The following is a 9696-nucleotide window of genomic DNA, read 5'->3' on the forward strand; positions in this document are numbered from 1 at the left end:
CCACCGTCCCGAGGACTCTCCGCCCAATGGCCCCTACTTCTTTTCCCCTCCATGAGGATCCCTCCTCTGGAGTACCGTCGAATAGGCAACGACAGTTGGCGCCTACCGTGGGGCCAGCGGCGTCTGGAGGCCGGAACCGGGAGGGTTCTACCTTCGGAGGCATCGGCGACACCATCGCCGTGGGGCGCGTCAAGTACGCCGGGAACTTTCTGATCGTCCCTGAGGATGAGTGCTGGATTCCGGCTAAGACAAACCCCGTCAAACTCTCCATCATCCCGATCGGTGGGATACACCTCTTCATCGGCGAGACCGTCGATTCCGACGGAAACGCACTGGTAAGTAACGCTGACGCGACCGCCGCTGAGCAGGACGCAGTCACGAAGATCCGATCTGAGACGCAGGAACTTCCTGAGGAAGGTTCCGCCTTAGATCTGGAAAAATCAAAACCCACCCAATCCGCCCCTGAGCAGCAAACAAAGGTGGAAGACCAATGCATATCCGCCTGGGTCTCCCAGGTGTTAGAGAAGCAAAGGTGCCACTTCGTGCACTTCCTCGCGCATACCGCTGGAACGGCCCTTCCTCAGGAAGAAGCTGGACCCATGCAGGACGAGGCTGCCGGAGCCGGCGACGCTCCGGAGCAACAAGAAGTTGTCGGAGACAGCGACACCCCGGAACAGCCAGAGGATGCCGGAGAAGCAGAGGAGTCAATCCTGGGCAACCTCAGCCCGATCTCCGACGACGCCTCCAGTATGGACACGGAAGAATACAACCGTCTCACTAAGGAGTTGGAGGATGAAGAGGCAGCTGAGGCGGAATCTGCTCCTCCTAAGCAGGTTCTCACAACCTTAGCAGCGCTGGATCACCAGGAAGAGGAAGATGAGAATACTCAATCTGACCCATAGCCGTCCAATGCAGGATCCCCGCTATCGCATGAACGACCGCATAAGGAAGTCCTGTCCCCAGAATAACTGGTTGAGCAGGCATGCATGGATGCAATCGCACACTCGGAAATCCTCAATAAGCCTATAACTCCTGATAACGCAGCAGATCCGAAAGCTCTAGAAGCCAAGAGGCAGGAGATGCTGGCAACAGCCAAAAAATTCGCCACCACCGCAGCAGCAATGCTCGATGAGAGGAAAGAGGCCGCGCACTTCGTGGATAATTTTCTCAAGCGAGAACGCCAGGTTGACGAATCACTGGAAAAAAGTCAAGCAACTCCAGAAGCACTGGGAGGACAAGATCAACGAGGCTCAACAGGAGGCCGATAGAATCAGGCGGGAAGATGTAGCTCCCCGCAAGATCACCTTCGCAACTCCCACCGAGCAATAGCCATTCGCAACTCCAAAGGATAACATGAAAAAGGCTGCGGAGATCTTGAAAAAGAAGAACGAGGAGATTGATATTGACTATGTTTGTATGCTCGTTGCCTCAGCAATGAAGCAGCAGAGCAAGGCAGATACTTCGCGCAGGTTGGAATCCAACCCGGATCACTGTATGTCTACCGCGCAGAAGGACGCCCACGACAATCGTCATCACGATGAAGAATCGCGCATTGGATCAATGGAGCGCAGAAGGAAAACCAGAGAACACCCAAATCCGATCCCCATACCGTCAAAGACGCCTCCGTCAGATCCAAAGAAGGGAAAGGATGCAATGTACGCCTCCGCCTAATGGGTACCCGCGTCCTCCACCCCCTCACCGCCGTAGTCTAGTCGGAAACACTAGGCCTCATGGGGCTGGTGGAATCAATATCCGTGACAACGTGCCGCCTCCGAGGAACGGTAACATGGAGCGTACGCCGGAATCCCGCCGAAGCCGGAACAACGATCGTGAGCCTGAGCCCAGAAGGAGCCGGAACAATGATCGTGAGCCCGAGCCCAGGCGGAGTCGGAACGAAGAAGGCGAGCCGGAGCCCCGACGAAGCCGGAACGACGGAGGTGACTATCACCAAGGTGAAGGTTGCCACCGAAGCCGGAGTGAGCCGCGGGAAGAACGCCGGGAATCCGAGGGCGGAAGCAAAAAATCTTACAGGCCACCTCGCAGGTCTCCCTCACCACCGCCAAGTGGAGGAGGTGGAGGCGGAGGCGGAGGCCGGAGATCTCGCTCTCGCTCAAGAACCCCTGATGGCGGCCCACGTGATGCCCGGGAACGCCTCAACGAGTACAAAACAGACTACATCGGCCCAAAGTGCTTTGGCAGGATGATTTGAGAGGAACCAAAGCCAAGGATGAACCTCAAGCTACCCGGAAACCTGAAGCATTATGATGGCACCGAAAGCCCGGATACCTGGATCGAGGATTACTATAATGCAGTAACCTTCGCCGGAGGAACCCCTAACATCGTCTGCCGCATGCTCCAGCTGTACCTTGTAGGTCCAACCTGGATCTGGCTCAGTGACCTCGAGAAGAACTCTATCTTTTGCTGGTTCGACCTGAAGAACGCCTTCGAAAAGCACTTCAGGGGCACCTACAAGAGACCTGCCACGACAAGCGACCTACATGCATGTATCCAGAAGAAGGGTGAAACATCAAGGAGCTTCCTCACCCGATGGTTGCAAACCAGGAACGAGTGCGAGAACGTCGACAACCGCACAACTATGCACACCTTTATAGGTGGATTGCAGAGAGGAGGACTGCTGCGGCACAAGCTCACTTGCTTGGTAAATGCAAACAAACTGACTTTGGATGACATGATCACCATCGTCAGCGATCATACTGCCGCCGATGACGACGCAGGCGAAGATCTCGCAACTACAGCAATTCCCTGCATCAGCAAAAGAAGAACCGTGATAACAGTAGCAGCAGCGGCACCAAGCGGAAAAATCCCCCCGATGACCAAAGAAGTGGCGGATCCGACTTGATCGCCATGACTTTCCAACGCGGAGGTCAAGGAGGTGGAAGAGGCCGCGGCCGTGGAGGCGGAGCCGGCAGGGGCCAGCAGCGTGGTGATGAGGTCACCTCTGCCGGAACCCGCGCTCCCCAAACTTATGAGGAATACAGAGACATGCCCTGCCTGGCCCATCTAGAACTGGCTACAGGGAAGTGCACTCACACCAACTGCAACTGCAAGTGGGTCAATGATCTCAAACCTGACCCGGAAGCAGGATACAAGCGAGCCCGGAAGCACCGCCCACGCGGCAAAGGAGGCAAGGGCAAGAACGAGGACAAGGAGGAAGACAGTTCCGAAGCGATGGATGAGGATGACGCTTCGCCGGATCCAAAGGGAGGATCCGCAGCTAAACCCAACCCCTTCGACAAAAATAGCGTGGGCGCGTACCACACCTTCCTCGGAACCCCAACAGTCCGTGCAAGCAAGTCAGCTCTCCGGATCCTGAATGCCACAGTTCCAGTTGTGCCACAGTATGTCAGGTGGTCGGAAACTCCGTGTACGTTTGATAGGCAGGATCATCCTACTGTCATTCCGAAAGAGTGCTATGCCTTGGTTGTAAGTCCCCGCATCGACGGCTATGACTTCTCCAAGTGCCTCATGGACGGCGGAGCCAGCTAGAACATCATGTACCCGGAGACTCTCGAGCGGATGAACCTTACCAAGGAGCAGCTCAAACACAGCACCACTGAATTTCATGATGTAGTTCCGGGTAAAAAGGCAAACTCCCTTGGCAGCATCAGACTTCCTGTGGCCTTCGGCGATATCAATAATTTTCGCGAAGAGATGATCACGTTTGAGGTCGTGCCCTTCAAGAGCTCCTACCACGTCATCTTCGGCAGGCCCACCTACCACAAGTTTCATGCGAGAGCGTGCTACATCTACAACAAGCTCAAGATTCCGGGTCCCAAGGGTATGATTACCATATCCAGAGACTACAAGAAGGCTCGGGAGTGCGAGTTAGGCGAAGCCGCCTTCGCAGATTCTGTGATATCTGGAGACGAGCTGCAAGGCTACAGAGCCGCGGTGGATCCGCAAGAGATGCACACCACCAAGAAGCAGATCTCTGAACAGAAAAACTCATTCAAGGCCGCGATAGAGACCAAGAAAATCGACTTCAAGGAAGGAGATTCCACTAAACAGGTCTCGGTCGGAGCCAACATGGACCCCAAATAGGAAGACGCGCTCATCGAGTTCCTCCGCGCTAACATGGACATCTTCGCATGGCAACCTTCTAACATGTCTGGAGTACCTAGGGAACTCGCCGAGCACTACCTCAACATAAATCCCGGGGATAAACCGGTGAAGCAAGCTATGCGACGCTTTGGAGATAAAAAGCGCCGCGTTATAGGAATGGAACTAGCAAAGTTACTAGAGGCATGTTTTGTAGTAGAAGTTATCCATACTGATTGGGTCGCAAACCCCGTCCTTGTACCCAAAAAGAATTCTGAAATAGAATGTGCATCGATTACTCCGGCTTGAATAAGCATTGTCCGAAGGATCCTTTCCCCTTGCCGCGCATTGACCAAGTCATTGATTCGACGGCTGGGGCGGAACTTCTATGTTTTCTTGACGCATATTCCGGGTATCACCAGATCCAGATGAAGAAGTCCGACCAAAAGGCGACCTCGTTCATCACTCCGTTCGGCACTTACTGCTATGTCACCATGCATTTTGGTTTGAAAAATGCGGGTGCCACCTACCAACGTACGATGGAGCAGTGCCTGAAGGACCAAATTGGTCGGAACGTACACGCTTACGTCGACGACATCGCGGTCATGACCCGGAAAGGATCCGACTTGATCAGCAACCTCACGGAAACTTTTGCGAATCTCCGACGGTACAAGATGATGTTGAATCCGCTGAAGTGCGTGTTTGGCGTTCCAGCCGGAAAACTCCTTGGATTCATCGTCTCTCATAGAGGCATTGAAGTTAACCCGGAAAAAATCAAGGCAATCCTGTGCATCAAAAGGCCAACTTGTCTCAAAGATGTGCAACAACTAACTGGTTGTGTTGCAGCAATTAGTAGGTTTGTTAGCCGTCTTGGCGAGAAGGCGCTACCTTTGTACAAGCTGCTGAAGAAAACAGACAAATTTATGCAGAGACGACGCAGCATATGCATCACTTCAGGGTTGAAGGAAATACTCACCTCCCCACCTATCCTAGCAGCTCCAGAAGAGTCAGAGCCTATGCTCCTTTACCTGGCAGCTTCCAACAAAGTCATCAGCCTCGTCATCGTGGTGGAGCGAAAGGAAGAAGGTCACGAGTATGGAGTCCAAATGCCAGTCTATTACATTAGCGAGGTACTAACGGAATCCGAACAAAGATATCCTCACTTTCAGAAGCTAGCCTATGGCGTGTTCCTAGGTAGCAGGAAGCTGAGACACTACTTCCAAGAGCATCCAGTAACAGTCGTGAGCAAGGCTCCGCTATCAATGATCGCTGACGCAATAGGACGCACAGCAAAATGGGGCATTGAATTATCCGCCTTCGACATCAATTACAAAGCCAGGACTGCGATCAAGTCCCAGATCTTGACAGATTTCGTCGTAGATTGGACAGAAGCTTCGGATGCAAATTTGGAGCCGGAACCGAAAACATGGGTCATGCACTTTGATGGATCCAAGCAGCATCAAGGCTCAGGAGCCGGAGTCACCCTGAAGTCCCCTACCGGAGAAGAACTGCAGTACGTTCTACAGATTCAATTCGAAGCTACAAATAACATGGCGGAATACGAGGCTCTACTACACGGTCTGCGCATTGCTAAGGAAATTTGGATCAAACACATCATATGCTGTGGAGATTCCGACCTGGTGGCACAACAAGTAGCCGGAACCTGGAACGCCAGAAACTCCGTTATGGCAGCTTACAGAGACGAAGTTGTCGAGATCGCCAAATGCTTCCTCGGATACGAAGTCAAGTACGTCAGGAGAGACGATAACACAGCGGCAGATATGCTATCCAAGCTCGGATCCGGCAGAAAACCAATTCCGCCTGGCATTTTCCTGGAGCATCTACGGATACCCTCGGTAAAGGGCGCTAACCCGGAAAACCCGAACATGGCAGTATCTCCGGCTAGGGAAGTGATGGCTATCATTCCGGCCTGGACACAGCCGTTCCTGGACTACCTCATTGATCGAAAGTTGCCGGAGGACGAGGTCCTCGCACGACAGATCATCAGACGAGCAAGATCCTACACCATAATCAATGGACAGCTCTACAAACGAAGTGCAAACGGGGTGTTCATGAAATGCGTCTCCAATCAGGATGGCATAGAAATCCTAAGAGAGATTCATGCTGGCGATTGTGGGCATCACGCCGCTCCCAGGTCCCTTGTTGCTAAAGCCTTTCGACAAGGTTTTTACTGGCTCACAGCTAAAGAAGATGTTGAAAAGTTAGTGAAAACCTGTCAAGGCTGTCAATACTACGCTATTCAACCAACCGCTCCGGCTCAGGAGCTCAAGACCATCCCTATCACATGGCCGTTCGCGGTCCGGGGGCTTGATATGGTGGGCAAGCTGAAAAAATCATCTCCTGGCGGTTTTGAGTACCTCTTGGTCGCTATTGACAAGTTCAGTAAATGGATCGAGGCACAGCCGGTGAGAAAAGCCGATGGTGCTGCAACACTAAAATTCGTCTGCAGCCTCGTAGTGAGATACGACATCCCACACAATATAATCACAGACAATGGCACAAACTTTGCTCAAGGAGAATTGAAAGATTATTGTCACGATGTAGGGATCCGACTTGACCTAGCGTCTGTGGCACATCCACAGTCCAATGGACAGGTAGAACGAGCCAATGGCCTCATACTAGCCGGAGTCAAGCCTCGCCTTGAAGAACCGCTGCGTCGTGCAGCCGGAGCTTGGGCGGAAGAGCTAGATGTTGTTCTGTGGAGTTTACGAACTACCCCTAACAGATCCACATGGTTCACCCCTTTCTTCCTAGTATATGTATCTGAAGCAGTGGTTCCTTCTGACATCATACACGATTCACCGCGAGTTTCCGCCTACAGCGAAGATACAGCTGACGAGGCCAGACAGCTATCTGTGGACTTGATCGAAGAAGCTCGGAACTTGGCTGACCAGCGCTCCACCATTTACCAGCAGAAACTCAGACGCTATCATAGCCGTCGAGTTCGGAATCGCTCGTTCAAGGAAGGTGACCTGGTCCTCCGCCTTCGACAGGTGAAAACGCATAAGTTGCAATCTCCATGGGAAGGACCCTTTGTCATTAGCAAAGTTCTACACAATGGATCATACTACCCCGTTGATTTCCGCGAGAAAAAAAGATAGACCTGCAAATTGGTACCGAAAACGAAAACGAGAGGATCCGGATGACATCTATGATGAAACAGATCGTCCCTGGAACATTGCACATCTACGTTCTTTCCACACTTAGCAATTTTTCGAGTTACATACTCTGTAATAGTTATACATGATCAATGAAATAAAGCATCTGGTTCACTCTTTGAGTCTTTTACCTCCTTTACTTGTTCATTTTTAGATCATGTATGTTTTCCGACTAAAACCGCAGAGCTGGATACTTCCGCCTAGGCGTGTATGAAAGTTGTGATTTTCAAAATCGTCCCTTAGGGCGTAAGCTTAAGTTTTCTGGTGGAAATGTTTTTTTGTTGCGAACTCATGGATTCCTGGTAGCGACTTCCGGCACCTAGGCTGGGGGCTTGTTTCCGCGGTTATTGACGGATTGCCAATGGGCTTCGTCACCGCTGGCGAGCGTTTCCGGCTAAAGGTCTTCCGGCTCGCGGAAGGTCAAGTGAGCAAGCCTGAAAACATACCTACCAACACTTGCTTTCAACAAACGAAACATGCAAATAAACTTTAACGGGTAGCAGGATAAGTTTTTTCCGCCCATGCATAAGTGTTTCATCCCTAGCTACTTAAGAATTTAAGTTATATTACAAACCCACTCCGGGGCTAAAATGATGCTCTTCATTGTTTTTTAGGTTTTACTCGGAGACATGATCTTCATCCTCCGAGGCTACGTACGCGGAAGCGGCCGCGTAATCTTCCCCGGAATCGTGGTCGGAATTATCCGCGCTGGAGCCTGAGCCTTCCTCGACATCTTCGTCTTCGTCTTCTTCTTCCTCTTCGGGAAACCTTCAGGCAAATCATACTTGTTGTACCAGAACGAGTGATTCACTCGCTCGGCTAACAAACGATCATACCCTTGGGTCTCCGCGAGGGCGAGCTTGACGTTGGTGCCTTTGGGAACTCCGCGCGCGACTTCCGCCAGGTTCATTTCAGGGCAATGAGCTTTGCACGTTGCCAAGGTGAGAAAGGCAACCCCGCGGGCGGAAGACTCTTGCCAGTCCTTGATACGATTCGACACCATCCGCATAAGTTTGGTCATGCGATCGATCACGGTGGTTCCGGCTCTCTTCAAGTTCATGGACTTGGCGATCCCGCGACAGGCTTCAAAGAGATCATTGATGGAGGTCCGCGCATCTTCATAAGCTCTTGTTCTGGTGGCATTCTCCGGGTTCCATTCGAATCCGAGAGTCGCTGTAAAACAAAACGGTCAGTTTCCTATGTGTTAAAGGCAGAATCAACACGAAGAAGCCGGAAACAACAAATTCCTTACGGAAGATCAGCTTGTCAATATCATCCGCCTCCGTCTCGGAAGTTTTAGCTTTCGCGACCAGCGTATTTATCCGCGCGTTGCTCTTCTTCAGCTTGTCGCTTAGCTCCGCGATGTCCTGAGCATGTTTCTCTTCTCGCTCCTTTTTCTCCCTTGCCTCCTTCTCGGAGGATTTTTTGAGAAAATCTTGGAGAGAGTCATGCTCGGCTTGCAGCACTTAAAGCTTAGCAGAAAGCTCGTCAATGGAAGGTTTCTTGGCAAGTTGTTCAGGAAGTCGGAAACAGAAGAACACATTTAGTTCGAAAAGTATAGTTGCATTGCAGAACCTGGGGGCTAAGCCGGAATCATTACCTTCATATATAGTTCTTGAGGCGGGTCTCCAGGATCGCAATGGACTTTTGGCTTTCCGCGTCCCTTTTTTGCAGCATCTCGATTTCTTTCTTCTGCTCCAGCACATGGACGCACAAGTCTTCATGCAGCTTCCGCGTGTTCTATGAAGCAGGAAAGAGTCAGTCGGAAATTCAAAATTCTGGGGGCTGGATGTGAAGCTAAAATCCTTAGGGTGTGTTTGGTAGGTCGGTTCATCACAGATTGTCTTTCTCAGCTGAGACATGCTCACCCTATACAAGTTGGGTCCAGAATTTGCCATGTGTTTGGTGGGTCGGGTGCCTTCAACCATGCTATGACAAGATCTTGTTTGGTGGTCACCGATGCTTTCAACCAGGCTGAGGTCCTAGTTTTACAGAAAGGCCCATGAAAAGAAAACGAAAAAAGCAATCTAGTCCCTGTACGTAGATAACAAAAGCAATCGGGTCCCTAGCTGATGTGGCAGCGCTGGCCCGTGTCCATGGCGTGGCCGGCAGCAGCGTCAGGAAGGTGGCTACTGCGAGCGGAGTCGGGAAAACGGCGGCGCAGGCGAGAATCGGTAAGCGGCGGAGCACGTCGGTCGAGGAGCGCTTTGTGGCCGTGGCGTCGGAGCTCGTCCAGCGCGGAGCTGGCCTGTGGCCGTGGCGTCGGGCGGCGCAGCCGGCGTCGGGCGGCGCACAGACGATGGGAGCGGGCGCGCGAGGACAACATCTGGTAGGCGGCGCGCCGGTCGGCGTCTGCGAGGCGGCGCGCAGGCCGGCGTCTGCGAGGCGACGCGCACGCTCGGTGATGGGGGACGGGCGCGGGGAGAGAGAGGATGGGGAATGAGGCGTGCGGGTGGGG

Source organism: Lolium perenne, unplaced genomic scaffold, assembly GCF_019359855.2.
Source record: "Lolium perenne isolate Kyuss_39 unplaced genomic scaffold, Kyuss_2.0 unplaced12, whole genome shotgun sequence".
Taxonomy (NCBI): domain Eukaryota; kingdom Viridiplantae; phylum Streptophyta; class Magnoliopsida; order Poales; family Poaceae; genus Lolium; species Lolium perenne.